We start from the raw sequence: 12,185 nt of genomic DNA, 5'->3' as shown, positions 1-12,185 counted from the left end.
CCGCTGGATAATATGAGTAATAGCATATCTCAAGGGAGTTACGAAATATTATTTATGTTGCACGGGGTGATCCTTTAGGCTAAAAAACTTAGGACCCCCCCCCCCCCTCCTTTCTTTTCTATTAGAATGAAAAATAGTTGTACATCCCTATTCAAGATCTCTTTGTAATAAAATTCTTAGATTTTGTACTCTCTTTGCTTACTTGATAACATAGACTAATCCATATAATTTAAGTTCGGCTGGGACCCATAGTTGTGGACCTCGAGGAATGCCTAACACCTTCTCTTTGAGGTAACTTGAGCCCTTACCCGATCTTTGGTGGTGTTGACTAGTTAAAACAGAGTTATTTGCAAATATGTGCTGTAACGCACCTTAAAAATCGTTAGGTGGCGACTCTCCTCTTTTAATACCTCCTTTAAAAGAGTTGTCACACGTCGAGGCCCACTTTTCGCGAGAAAATGGGGCGTGAAAGCATGGCGACTCTGCTGGGGTTTTACACTTAGGCTCTTACCATAGCGAATTTGGCTTATATGGATTAGTCTTCTTTAATATAAACACGCTTCCCTTTTCCGTTTTTATTTACTACTACATGCACATCCCTCTCCCATTTTCCTTCTATTTGTTGTAATATGCACATCCCTTCCCTGCTCCACCTTCCTTTGCTTAAATTGGTTATAACATGCATATCCCTTTCCTATTCACCTTTATTTACTCTAAACTACTCTTCATTTGTTTAAGGATTGCTACATCATGTCTTTCCCATCCCTACTCCCTTGTTTTCTTTATTACATTCTCGCATATATTCCACAGACTAACTTTTTCCTTTGTCTTTCTTTTATGTTTTTCATGTTTTACCTTAATACTGTATTTACCGCTTTTTACATATTTATCATGAAAATACTTGGCAATGTGTTATTATCTCTGCATAAAGCATGCTCCATATCATACTCCACTCGTTCCAATTATCAACATAGCGGCTCTTGATGAATGTCCACGCTCTTCCAAAATTACCCTTTTAAATCGGAAAGGCTTATTTGCGGTAGACTAGTCGATCAACGGTGCAGTCGACAGTCCCGTTCCTTTCCCTATCAAGTTGTCAACTTGGGAGTACCAGTCTAGGCCATTCTAGAAACCTCACTCCAATATTAAATGTACATGCATCATGTTACACCTAGTACGGGTTAGAACGTTGCTAACATGATAGCCTGCTAAGATAAGCCTTGTCCAAAGTCCGGCGGGATTTCCACAATCCCAATGGACACCATCACGTTATGTGCATTACTTGGAAAAAATAGGCAAATATATTGATCATTAGTGTGTAAATAGTCGAATCTGGAGGGGGAAAGGGCTAACTCTATTTGTTTGCAGAAAATGAAGTACGAAGTCCCCAGGTTTGGCATGGTCCAAAACATCCCACCTTTGCTGCTTGATTAGTGGAAGAACCTTTCACCTACTGACAAGAATCATGTGAAAAGGGTCCTTGGTAACTTACCTTCCTTATTGGACATTCGGCCAAATAAGGCATTGATTGAGGCCGCCACTATGTTTTGGGATGAGAAAAGAGTTGTCTTCCGCTTAGGTAACATAGAAATGACTCCTCTCTCAGAGGAAATAGGAGGTTTCGCTAAGCTACTGTGGGATAGTCCAGGGTTATTAATGCCAGAGAATCGCACCCCTCGCAGTTTTTTGAATATGCTGGGTTTCAAGAAAAATGATGAGTTGCTTTGTTTGAATAAGTCATACATCCCATTTGAATTCCTTTACGAACGTTATGGGAATAGCAAGTCATATCACCTTTATCATGATGAACTTGCCATCAATTCCTTAGGTTGGACACACCGCCGAGTTTTTGTGTTCATTGTCTGTTTCTTGGGATTGCTGATATTTCTGATGAAAGGGGGAATGATCCACACTCTCTTAGCCAAGGTCGCTAGGACTCTAATGGAAGGAATCAAGGGAAAAACTTACACTATCATCCCCATGATCTTGGCCGAAATGTATCGCGCTTTAGATCAATGCAAGCAGGGGTAAGGACACTTCGAGGGCTATAATCTGTTGCTGCAGGTTTGGTTATTAGAATATTTCCAGAGAGGTGAATATCGCCAAGAGCTTCTGCGAAGACCATTGAATGACTACATAGCTTACCATCATCCAAAGAGAATGACATTTATCCCAGATAGGTTTGCGCAACTTGGAAGTGCTGTGAGCTGGGTGCGTTTCTTCAGCAATCTGACTGACAACCATTGGATGTTTGAATGGTTCCCTAGTAGTGAGTTCATCATCAGATCAAGAGAAACTACTCATCTAGTGTTGATCGGATTAAGAGGGATCTATCCTTATGCTCCTATAAGGGTAATGAGGCAAGCGGGAAGAAAACAGGTTATACCTCGGGTTTCCAACATGGTCCAATACAAAGCAGATTTTAAAGGGAACATCATTCCGTTCAAGTTCGAGGAACATGTGTGGAATCAAAAGGTCATTGTGGAGAGAGATACTATCGAGCCAGACAGGTATCATGTCGGCCATGTGCACTTCTACCCATCATGGTTGGTAGATGATATAGCGGGGGATTTTAAGCAAGGAATTAATCTGAAAAATAGGGTTATAGATGACGCTGCCGAAGCACATGTCAAGTATAGGACGCTGCGCAAGAGGGTTTTCAAGTCTGAAGCTAGGCATTTGGAACAACACAAATTGGATATGGAAGTAATCAACGAATGGAGGGAAACCGCCACTAAATCAACAGAAAGATTAGAATATTTGGAGCAAGGGTTGATGGATCTTGAGGAAAAAATGAGAAAGAGGCTTTCAGATTGTCAGAACACGGATGGCAATTAAGGGGGCATCTAGCAAAGGCTTACTTATTGTTGGATATGCGCGACCTGGGGAATCTGATTGATGAAGTCAAGAGAGCCAAGCACAGGGAAGGTCCTCTTAGGACCAAGTAGATTAGGAAATGATGTTCTTTACTGCTTTTTAGCTTAGTTTTAGATTTCAAATGTAATAAGGCAAATGCCATTAGTAACTTTCTTATTATTGTCGTTTTAGTAAGGATTTGATTCATTTTCGCATTAATGAAATGACACAATTATTGGCATCAATTTTCTCCAAGTCTATGTGTCGCTTAGGCTTACCTAGGGCACAACGAGGTCCCCCAAATTAGGATGCGATTCTGTTACATAATTTTGAAGAGCATGTTTAATATTGCAAGCATTCTTTCAATATCCCTTACTGACTTGGTCACCTTTTTGTTTTTCTTTTCTTTTGTTTATTCCCATTCCCCAAAGGTTGGTTCGTGCATACTGGCATCATCCGCATATCACACTAGATCCAGAGGTCCTCCACCTCCTCCTCCACCAAGTGATCCTAAAGGCAAAAGCAAAAGGAAAGGAAAAATGGACGATTTAAGCGGTATCAGAAAGGACAATGCAGAGAACGTTGAAACTTCAGATGATCGGAGTACTACAGCATAGAATGAATTGGTCCTATGTATGGAACAAAAAACATTGGAGCTATAAGGGGAAATTGAGCAGGTCCGGAACTTGGCAAACATTTCCCTCACCCTAAACGTCCCTGACATCAACCAACAAAACACAAACGCCCAAAACCCGACACCTCCCCAGAACACGCAGAATAAAAACCCACCACCAAATCCTCCCGCACCACATCAATATGCCACACCTCCTCAGAACCACGACCCTCCACCGGTACCTACTCCTCAACAACACCATCACCATCCAACTCAATACCCACAAACAACCACATACCACACACCTCAGAATGTACCACAGCCTACTCCTGATCCACAAAACTCAAACAATGACCACCATTATGCCCATATTCCCGGAGTCCATAAAAGCAATCCCATATATGTCGAAACCCCATAACAGACCCTATATATACCTGAATCCGCTGAGAAGGACCTGTTCATCAATAACTTGGCGGAAGAACTCAAGAAGCTTACTGGCAGAGTTCAAAGTGTCGAAGGTGGCAAAGGCATTGAGGGTTTGAATTATGAGGATTTGTGTATTCAGCCAGATGTAGAACTGCCAGAGGGTTACAAACCTCCTAAGTTTGAAATATTCGACGGAACTGGTGATCCGAAGGTACATTTGAGAACGTATTGTGACAAAATTGTAGGGGTTGGCAAGGATGAATGAATCCGTATGAAGCTTGTTCATAAGAAGCCTCACCGAAGATGCCTTGTCTTGGTACATCAGTCAGAACCCAAAGAAGTGGGTTAATTGGGTGAGCATGGTGTCGGATTTCATGGATCGGTTCAGGTTTAACACAGAAAACGCACCAGACATTTTCTACATTCAGAATCTCAAGAAGAAACCAACGGAATCTTTTCGCGAGTATGCTACTCGGTGGAGGTATGAAGCCACAAAAGTAAGGCCAGCACTTGAAGAAGAACAGATGAATAAGTTCTTCGTCAGAGCTCAGGACCCGCAATACTATGAAAGATTGATGGTTATTGAAAACTATAAATTTTCTGACATCATCAAGTTGGGAGAAAGAATAGAATAAGGGATCAAAAGCAGAATGGTGACAAATTTTGAAGCACTCCAAGCCACAAATAAAGCTTTGCAGTCAGGAGGTATCTCCAAGAAGAAAGAAGTGGGTGCAGTAATGGTAGCCCAAGGTCCAAAGTCTCCTCTCACATACCAAACACCTCCACCCACATATCAACTTTCACCTCCCAGATACCAACAACCTGCCGCCACTTAGCATACCTATAACACCCAACCAGCATACTACCACTCACCACCAACCTGCCAAAATTACCAAAAATCAAGACCAAATTTTGACCGCAGACCACCAAGACAATACACTCCAATTGCTGAACCCATAGACCAACTATACGAGAGGCTAAAGACTGTCGGTTATGTCACTCCCATTCCCGTTGTTGCTATGGAAAACTCTTCCCAGTGGATTAACCCAAAAAAGTCATGTGCCTATCACTCAGGCATGAAGGGTCATACTATTGATGAGTGTCGTACTTTGAAGGATAAGATTCAGACATTAATTGACACCAAAGTCATACAGTCAAAGTAGGCTCCATCCAATATACAATCCTCTCCCGGATCACCGGGGTGAAGGGGTAAACGTGATGGAGACCGATGAAGAATGGGACTCAGAAGGGTCAATTGGACTCATTCGAGAAGGGGATAATCCTAAAACATCTCCAGTCACTCTCACACCTATCGTGGTTCAAACTCAGGCACCAATTGAAGTTGAGGTAGTCGCACCAACTCCGTTTGAGGTTGAAGTAACAACACCCTTCATCGTGATGGTAGCACCTACGCCATCTTATAAGTCTAATTTATACACTCGAGCATTTGGGAGGAACGAGCAAAGAAGCTGCATCTAAGTCTCCTGTCATTGAGACTGGCTCGGATGACCTTTGGAGAAAGGTGCAAGCAAGAGAATATTCTGTGGTTGATCATTTGAACAAAACCCTTGCTCAAATATCTATTTTATCACTACTGCAAAACCCCGAGGCACATAGGAATGCCCTGATGAAGGTGTTGAATGAAGCCTATGTACCCAATAACATCACCAGTGGAGAAATGGCCAACATGGTAGGACAACTGTTGGAAAGCCACAAAATCACTTTTCATGAAGACGAGCTGCCACCAGAAGGACTAAGTCACAACAGGGCACTGCATATCACAGTGCAGTTTGAGGACAAATTCATTGCCAGAGTCCTGATAGATGGGGGGTTCGAGTCTCAACATATGTCCACTAACTACTCTAAAAAGATTGGGTAAAGGCCTGCACGAGATACGAGCAGGAAGTATGAATGTGAAAGCATTTGATGGGTCTCAAAGGGCCACAATTGGGGAAACCAACCTCAGCCTACAGATGGGCCCAACCTGGTTTGATGTTGAGTTTCAAGTGTTGGACATATATGCTACCTACAACCTATTGTTGGGACGACCTAGGATACATGCCTCTGGGGCCATAGCTTCTACTCTACATCAGTCCGTCAAGTTTGAGTGGAACCATCAGGAAGTGATCATCCATGGAGACGGAAGTAATCCCATTTATACCAATCAGACTGTTCCGGTCGGCGAGAATAGAAGGAAGTTGGGTGGAGAAATATACCATCGCATCGAGCGCGTCAACGCAATTAAGAAAGACAAATGGTGAAGCAGTAAGATAGAAAGCATACTGTCATGGATAGGATATGAACCCGGCAAGGGTCTCGGCAAGAATCTCCAGGGGATCACCAAACCAATACAGCTAAAGCGTCATAGCACAACTTTTGGGCTTGGGTATGAATACACCTGGCAAGAGTGTCAGAAATAGTCGCCACCATAGCGTGGTCCTTATTACCCTCTAGAACAACCAGTACCACATTTTCACCAGTCATTTCATCAAGATGACATGATGTGGGGGTCCGAAGAAGATAAAGTTTTAGCTGGCATAAGGAATTTGTTTCTGGATGCTGAAGACATGGATTGCAGTGCGATAGTTGAGGAGGATGAGGAGGAGGAGTAGGAAGGCCGTATTATTCAGACCATGGAGAAGGGAGCTGTTCTGAAGAACTGGATTGTTGCACCATCAAGGGCCCGTCAAGTTCCTAGGTAGCCTGGCATTAGCATTATTTATTTTTGAAAGCAATTTTATGAGCATCTAAGACATTCTCAGTATTTTGTTCTGAGCGTATTTTATTTTCAAATAATTGCTCGAGTCATCGAGCTGTACTTATTTGACATTTTCAAGACTTATTTAATGCATTGTTATTTTTAGTATTTATTATTATTCTTTATATTTTTTCTCTACAGCATTATTATTACCTATCCCGATGAACCTACGACTGTGACATGTAATGAGACAACGCAATGTAAGGATAGTGATTTAGAGGACCTGGAAGAGGATGTAATACCTGAGGAAATTGTCAGAGAAGTGGAAAATTTTAAAAACAAGCCTAAGTCTAATTTGGACTAGACCGAGACGGTTAACTTAGGGGATTCCGAATCAGTCAAGGAAACTCGTATAAGCATTCACCTATCACCGTTAGAGAAGGAAGAGTACATCCAGTTCCTGAAGGAGTATGAAGACATCTTTGCATGGTCTTACGATGATATGATTGGTATGAGCATATCCATAGTGGCTCACAAGTTACCCATCGATCCCATGTGTCCACCAGTGAAACAAAAGCTCAGAAAATTCAAGCCAGCTTTGAGTTTGAAGACAAAAGAGGAAGTCACTAAGTAAATCAAAGTCAAAGTTCTCAGAGTGGTTGAATATCCGATTCAGTTAGCCAACATTGTGCCGGTTCCGAAGAAGGATTGGAAGGTCAGAGTATGTGTTTATTATCGGGATCTAAATAGATCAAGTCTCAAAGATGATTTCCCGTTGCCCAATATACACATACTAATCGACAATTGTGCCAAGAATGAACTCCAGTCTTTTGTGGATTGCTTCACGGGGTATCATCAGATCTGGATGGATGAAGAGGATGCCGAAAAGACATCCTTTATCACATCATGAGGGATGTACTGCTATAAAATGATGTCGTTTGGCCTAAAGAATAGTGGAGCCACTTATATGAGATCCATGACAACCATTTTCCACGACATGATACACATGAAAATAGAGGTGTATATGGATTACGTCATCATCAAATCAAGGAGAAGCACAGATCATATAGACGACTTGAGAAAATTCTTTAATCGGCTTTGAAGGTACAATCTGAAACTGAATCCTGCAAAATGTGCCTTCGAAGTCTCTGCCAGAAAATTGCTAGGATTCATCATCAGCCGCCGAGGGATTGAATTGGACCCATCAAAGGTCAAAGCTATCCAAGATTTTCCACCTCCGAAGAACAAGAAAGATGTGATGAGTTTCTTAGGGCGTCTCAATTACATCAGCCGTTTCATAGCACAATCAACTGTGATCTGTGAACCGATTTTCAAAATGTTGAAGAAAGACGCTAGAACAAGTTGGACTGAAGAGTGCGAGAAAGCCTTATCCAAACCACCTGATTTGGTCCCACCGGAACATGGGAGACCTCTGCTACTCTATTTATTTGTACTAGATGGGGCTTTCGGTTGTGTCTTGGGACAACACGATGAGACGAGAAGAAAGAAGCATGCCATATACTATATGAGTAAGAAGTTCACACCCTACGAAGCACGGTATTCTTTGTTGGAACGCACCTACTGCGCTTTGACATGGATAGATCAAAGGTTGAGGCACTACTTTTGTGCCTACACCACATATCTCAGACCAAAGATAGATCCGCTAAAATACATCTTCCAGAAACCCATGCCTACGGGGAAGTTAGCAAAATGGCAGATACTACTGAGTGAGTTTGACATCATCTATGTAACTCAGAAGGCGGTCAAAGGGAAAGCATTGGCGGATCATCTGGCAGGAAATCCTGTAGATGGAGAATACGAACCACTGAAAACGTATTTTCCCGATGAAGAGATATCATTCGTAGGAGAAGATATCACTGAAGCCTATGATGGTTGGAGAATGTTCTTCGATGGGGCTGCGAATTTCAAAGGAGTGGGTAGTGGAGCAGTTTTAGTTTCAGAAACGGGTCAACACTATCCAGTATCCGCAAAACTCAGATTTCCATGTACTAACAACATGGTAGAATACGAGGCATGCATATTAGGACTCAGGTTAGCCATCGATATGAACGTTCAGGAATTGCTGGTAATTGGAGATTCAGACCTTATGGTACATCAGGTTCTAGGAGAATGGGCTACAAAGAATGCCAAGATATTACCATATTTGTACTATGTACAAGAGTTGATGAAGAGATTCACAAAAATAGAGTTCAAACATGTTCCGGGAATCCAGAATGAGTTCGCAGATGCATTGGCCACTTTATCTTCCATGATACAACACCCAGACAAGAATTTCATCGATCCTATCCCAATAGGGATTCATAATCAGCCAGCTTATTGTGCTCATGTTGAAGAGGAAATGGATGAAAATCCATGGTTCCACGACATCAAAGAATATTTGGCAAAAGGAGAGTACCTGAAGCACGCAAATCATACTCAGAAATGCACACTCCGAAGATTATCCAACCACTTTTTCCAAAGCGGAGGAATTCTGTACGGAAGGACTCTAGATCTGGGATTATTACGGTGTGTCGACTCCAAGGAAGCATCCAAATTGCACGAAGAGATACATGCCGGAACTTGCGGACTTCATATGAATGGCTTTGTCTTAGCTAAGGAGATATTAAGAGCAGGATATTTTTGGATAACTATGGAAACAGACTACGTTAGGTATGTCCAAAAGTGTCATCAATGCCAAGTACATGCTGATATGATATGAGTGCCACCCAATGAACTCAATGCAACAAGTGCACCTTGGCCTTTCTCCGTTTGGGGGATGGATGTCATCGGTCCAATCGAAACCACCGCTTCAAATGGGGACAGGTTCATTCTAGTGGCCATAGACTATTTCAAAAAATGGGTTGAAGCCGCATCTTACAAGGCTGTAACTAAGAAGGTCGTCGCAGATTTCATTAGGGATCGTATTGTTTGTCGGTTCGGGGTGTCGGAATCAATCATCACCGATAACGCTGCCAACCTTAACAGTGCTTTGATGAGATCTATGTGTGAAACCTTCAAGATCAAGCATAAGAATTCCACAACATACAAGCCGCAAATGAATGGAGTTGTAGAAGCCGCCAATAAGAACATCAAGAAGATATTGAGGAAGATAGTAGATAATCACAAACAATGGCATGAGAAGCTACCATTTTCCTTACTAGGATATCGTACCACGGTTCGCACATCAACCGGGGAAACTCCTTATTTGCTGGTCTATGGTACTGAAGTCGTTATTCCCGCCGAAGTTGAAATTCTAGAATCATACAAGAGGCTAAACTCAGTGATGCAAAATGGATACGAAGTCGCTATGAACAACTGGATCTCATTGATGGGAAAAGAATGAATGTGGTATGTCACAGTCAACTCTACTAGAACAGAATGTCCAAAGCTTTCAACAAAATGGTCAGGCCTAGACAATTCACACCGGGGCATTTGGTGCTAAAGCGGATCTTCCTGCATCAAGATGAAGCCAAAGGGAAATTTTCACACAATTGACAAGGGCCCTACATGGTTCATAGAATACTAACAGGAGGAACACTCATACTTGCAGGAATGGACAGAGAAATTTGGCCAAAACCTATCAACTCAGATGCAGTCAAGAGATACTATGTTTAGACTGTTTATATTTCTTCATCTGATGTAACTGAACTACGCTTGACCTTATTCCCGTTTAAGAGGGGATACGTAGGCAGCCCTATAGGTTCGGTCATATCTTAATAAAATCTTCATTTTTCCATGATCAGAAAACTGGGGCAGAATTTTGAGGAGGACCCTCAAAATTCTTAAGCAAGTTCAGTCGACATCGTCGTACATGGAATAACCAAAGTGTTGCATTTAAATTGGGGCAGAATTTTGAGGGGAAAGCAAGGTCGTAATGTCTCTAAAATATGTCACAGTCACAGGTTCATCTAAATTATTTGAAATCGCATACTACTACATTTCAAATAACTATACTTATCAAATGCATGCATATTTTTTTGAAAACTTTATTTCTATGACAGCCATATGCTACCCAGGGTAACTCAAACAGGACCTCAAGACAGGAGCAAAGGCAAAACAGAAGATAAAAGCGCAAACCAATCTTCCCCCAAAAAAACTCACGATTTTTCTTTGGATGCAGGCACGATAAGACAACAATACCCACAGATACATCAAATCACTACCTTCATGACGTCAAGTTACCAAACGCAAACACTTCCAGCTAAGAAATACTTTACTTTCTCACTGTCACTCATCATTTTTCTTGCATAAGGCTAAACACTGCATTTCCCTGCATGAGACTAAGCATTGTCTCCTCTTCCTGCAAGAGGCTAAGCATTGCCTCCCTAATTGCATAAAGCTAAGCATTGCCTTTTCTGCATGAGACTAAGCATTGTCTCCTATTCGCATGAGGCTAAGAATTGCCTCCTTAACTGCATAAGGCTAAGCATTGCCTTTTCCCCATAAGACTAAGCAGTGTCTCCTATTTGCATGAGGCTAAGCATTGCCTCCCTAATTGCATAAGACTAAGCATTGCCTTTTCCGTATGAGACTAAGCATTGCCTCCTATTTGCATGAGGCTAAGCATTGCCTCCTTAACTGCATAAGGCTAAGCACTGTCTTTCTTTGCATGAAACTAAGCATCGTTTTCTATTTGCATGAGGCTAAGCACTGCCTCCTTAACTGCATAAGGCTAAGCACTGCCTTTCTTTGCATGAGACTAAGCATTGTCTCATATTTGCATAAGGCTAAGCCCTGCCTCCCTATTTGCATGAGGCTAAGCCATGCCTCCCTATTTGCATGAGGCTAAGCTCTGCCTTCTTAATTGCATAAGGCTAAGCACTGCCTTTCCTACATAAAGCTAAGCACCGCTTCCCTTACTTGCATGAGACTAAGAATTGTCTCCTCTTCTTGCATGAGGCTAAGCATTGCCTCCCTAATTCCATAAGGCTAAGCACTGCCTTTTCCTCGTGATTAAATTCTATCTCCATTACGCCATCTAAGACCTAGCATTATCCTCTACTCACCTAGGGCTAAGCATTGCCCTCATCTTACACAAGACTAAGCCTTGTCTTGTCTCATCTTCGCATACGGCCACACATTATATTTTGCATTTCATGGGCTGAAATATCGCCATTTTGTCCAAAGGCGTCATGGTCTGAAAGAATCATCCTCACAGCCGGAAGACACCATTCCATGGACCGAGGATCTCTTAAAAGTGCACATCATTATTCAAAGGCGTCATGGTTCAGAGGCACTATTCTCATGGCCCTAGGACATCATTTCATGGCCTGCGAATCCCTTATCACATAATTCATGGCCCAGGACGTCATGGCCTAAGGACACCATCCTCACCGTCCAAAGACAACTCTCATGGTCCGAAGGGAATCTGCATCATGTTTAAATTCTCGCAATAATCCATATATACTTGCATGCATCGTGTTTTAAGTTTTGCAGGTAATCCAGGAAGTAACCATTCTCCTAACTGGAGCAATCTTCACTCCGTTTTTCGTTCACAACGTTCACATCCTGTAATTATTTCAAACATAACCGACCACCATCTATTACCCGCCTTTTACTCTATGACCGTTCAGATATTTGCATCCATAACGT

Source organism: Nicotiana tabacum, chromosome 23 (assembly GCF_000715075.1).
Source record: "Nicotiana tabacum cultivar K326 chromosome 23, ASM71507v2, whole genome shotgun sequence".
Lineage (NCBI taxonomy): Eukaryota > Viridiplantae > Streptophyta > Magnoliopsida > Solanales > Solanaceae > Nicotiana > Nicotiana tabacum.
The sequence above is the reverse complement of the archived record's forward strand: the minus strand, read 5'-3'. Positions refer to the sequence as shown.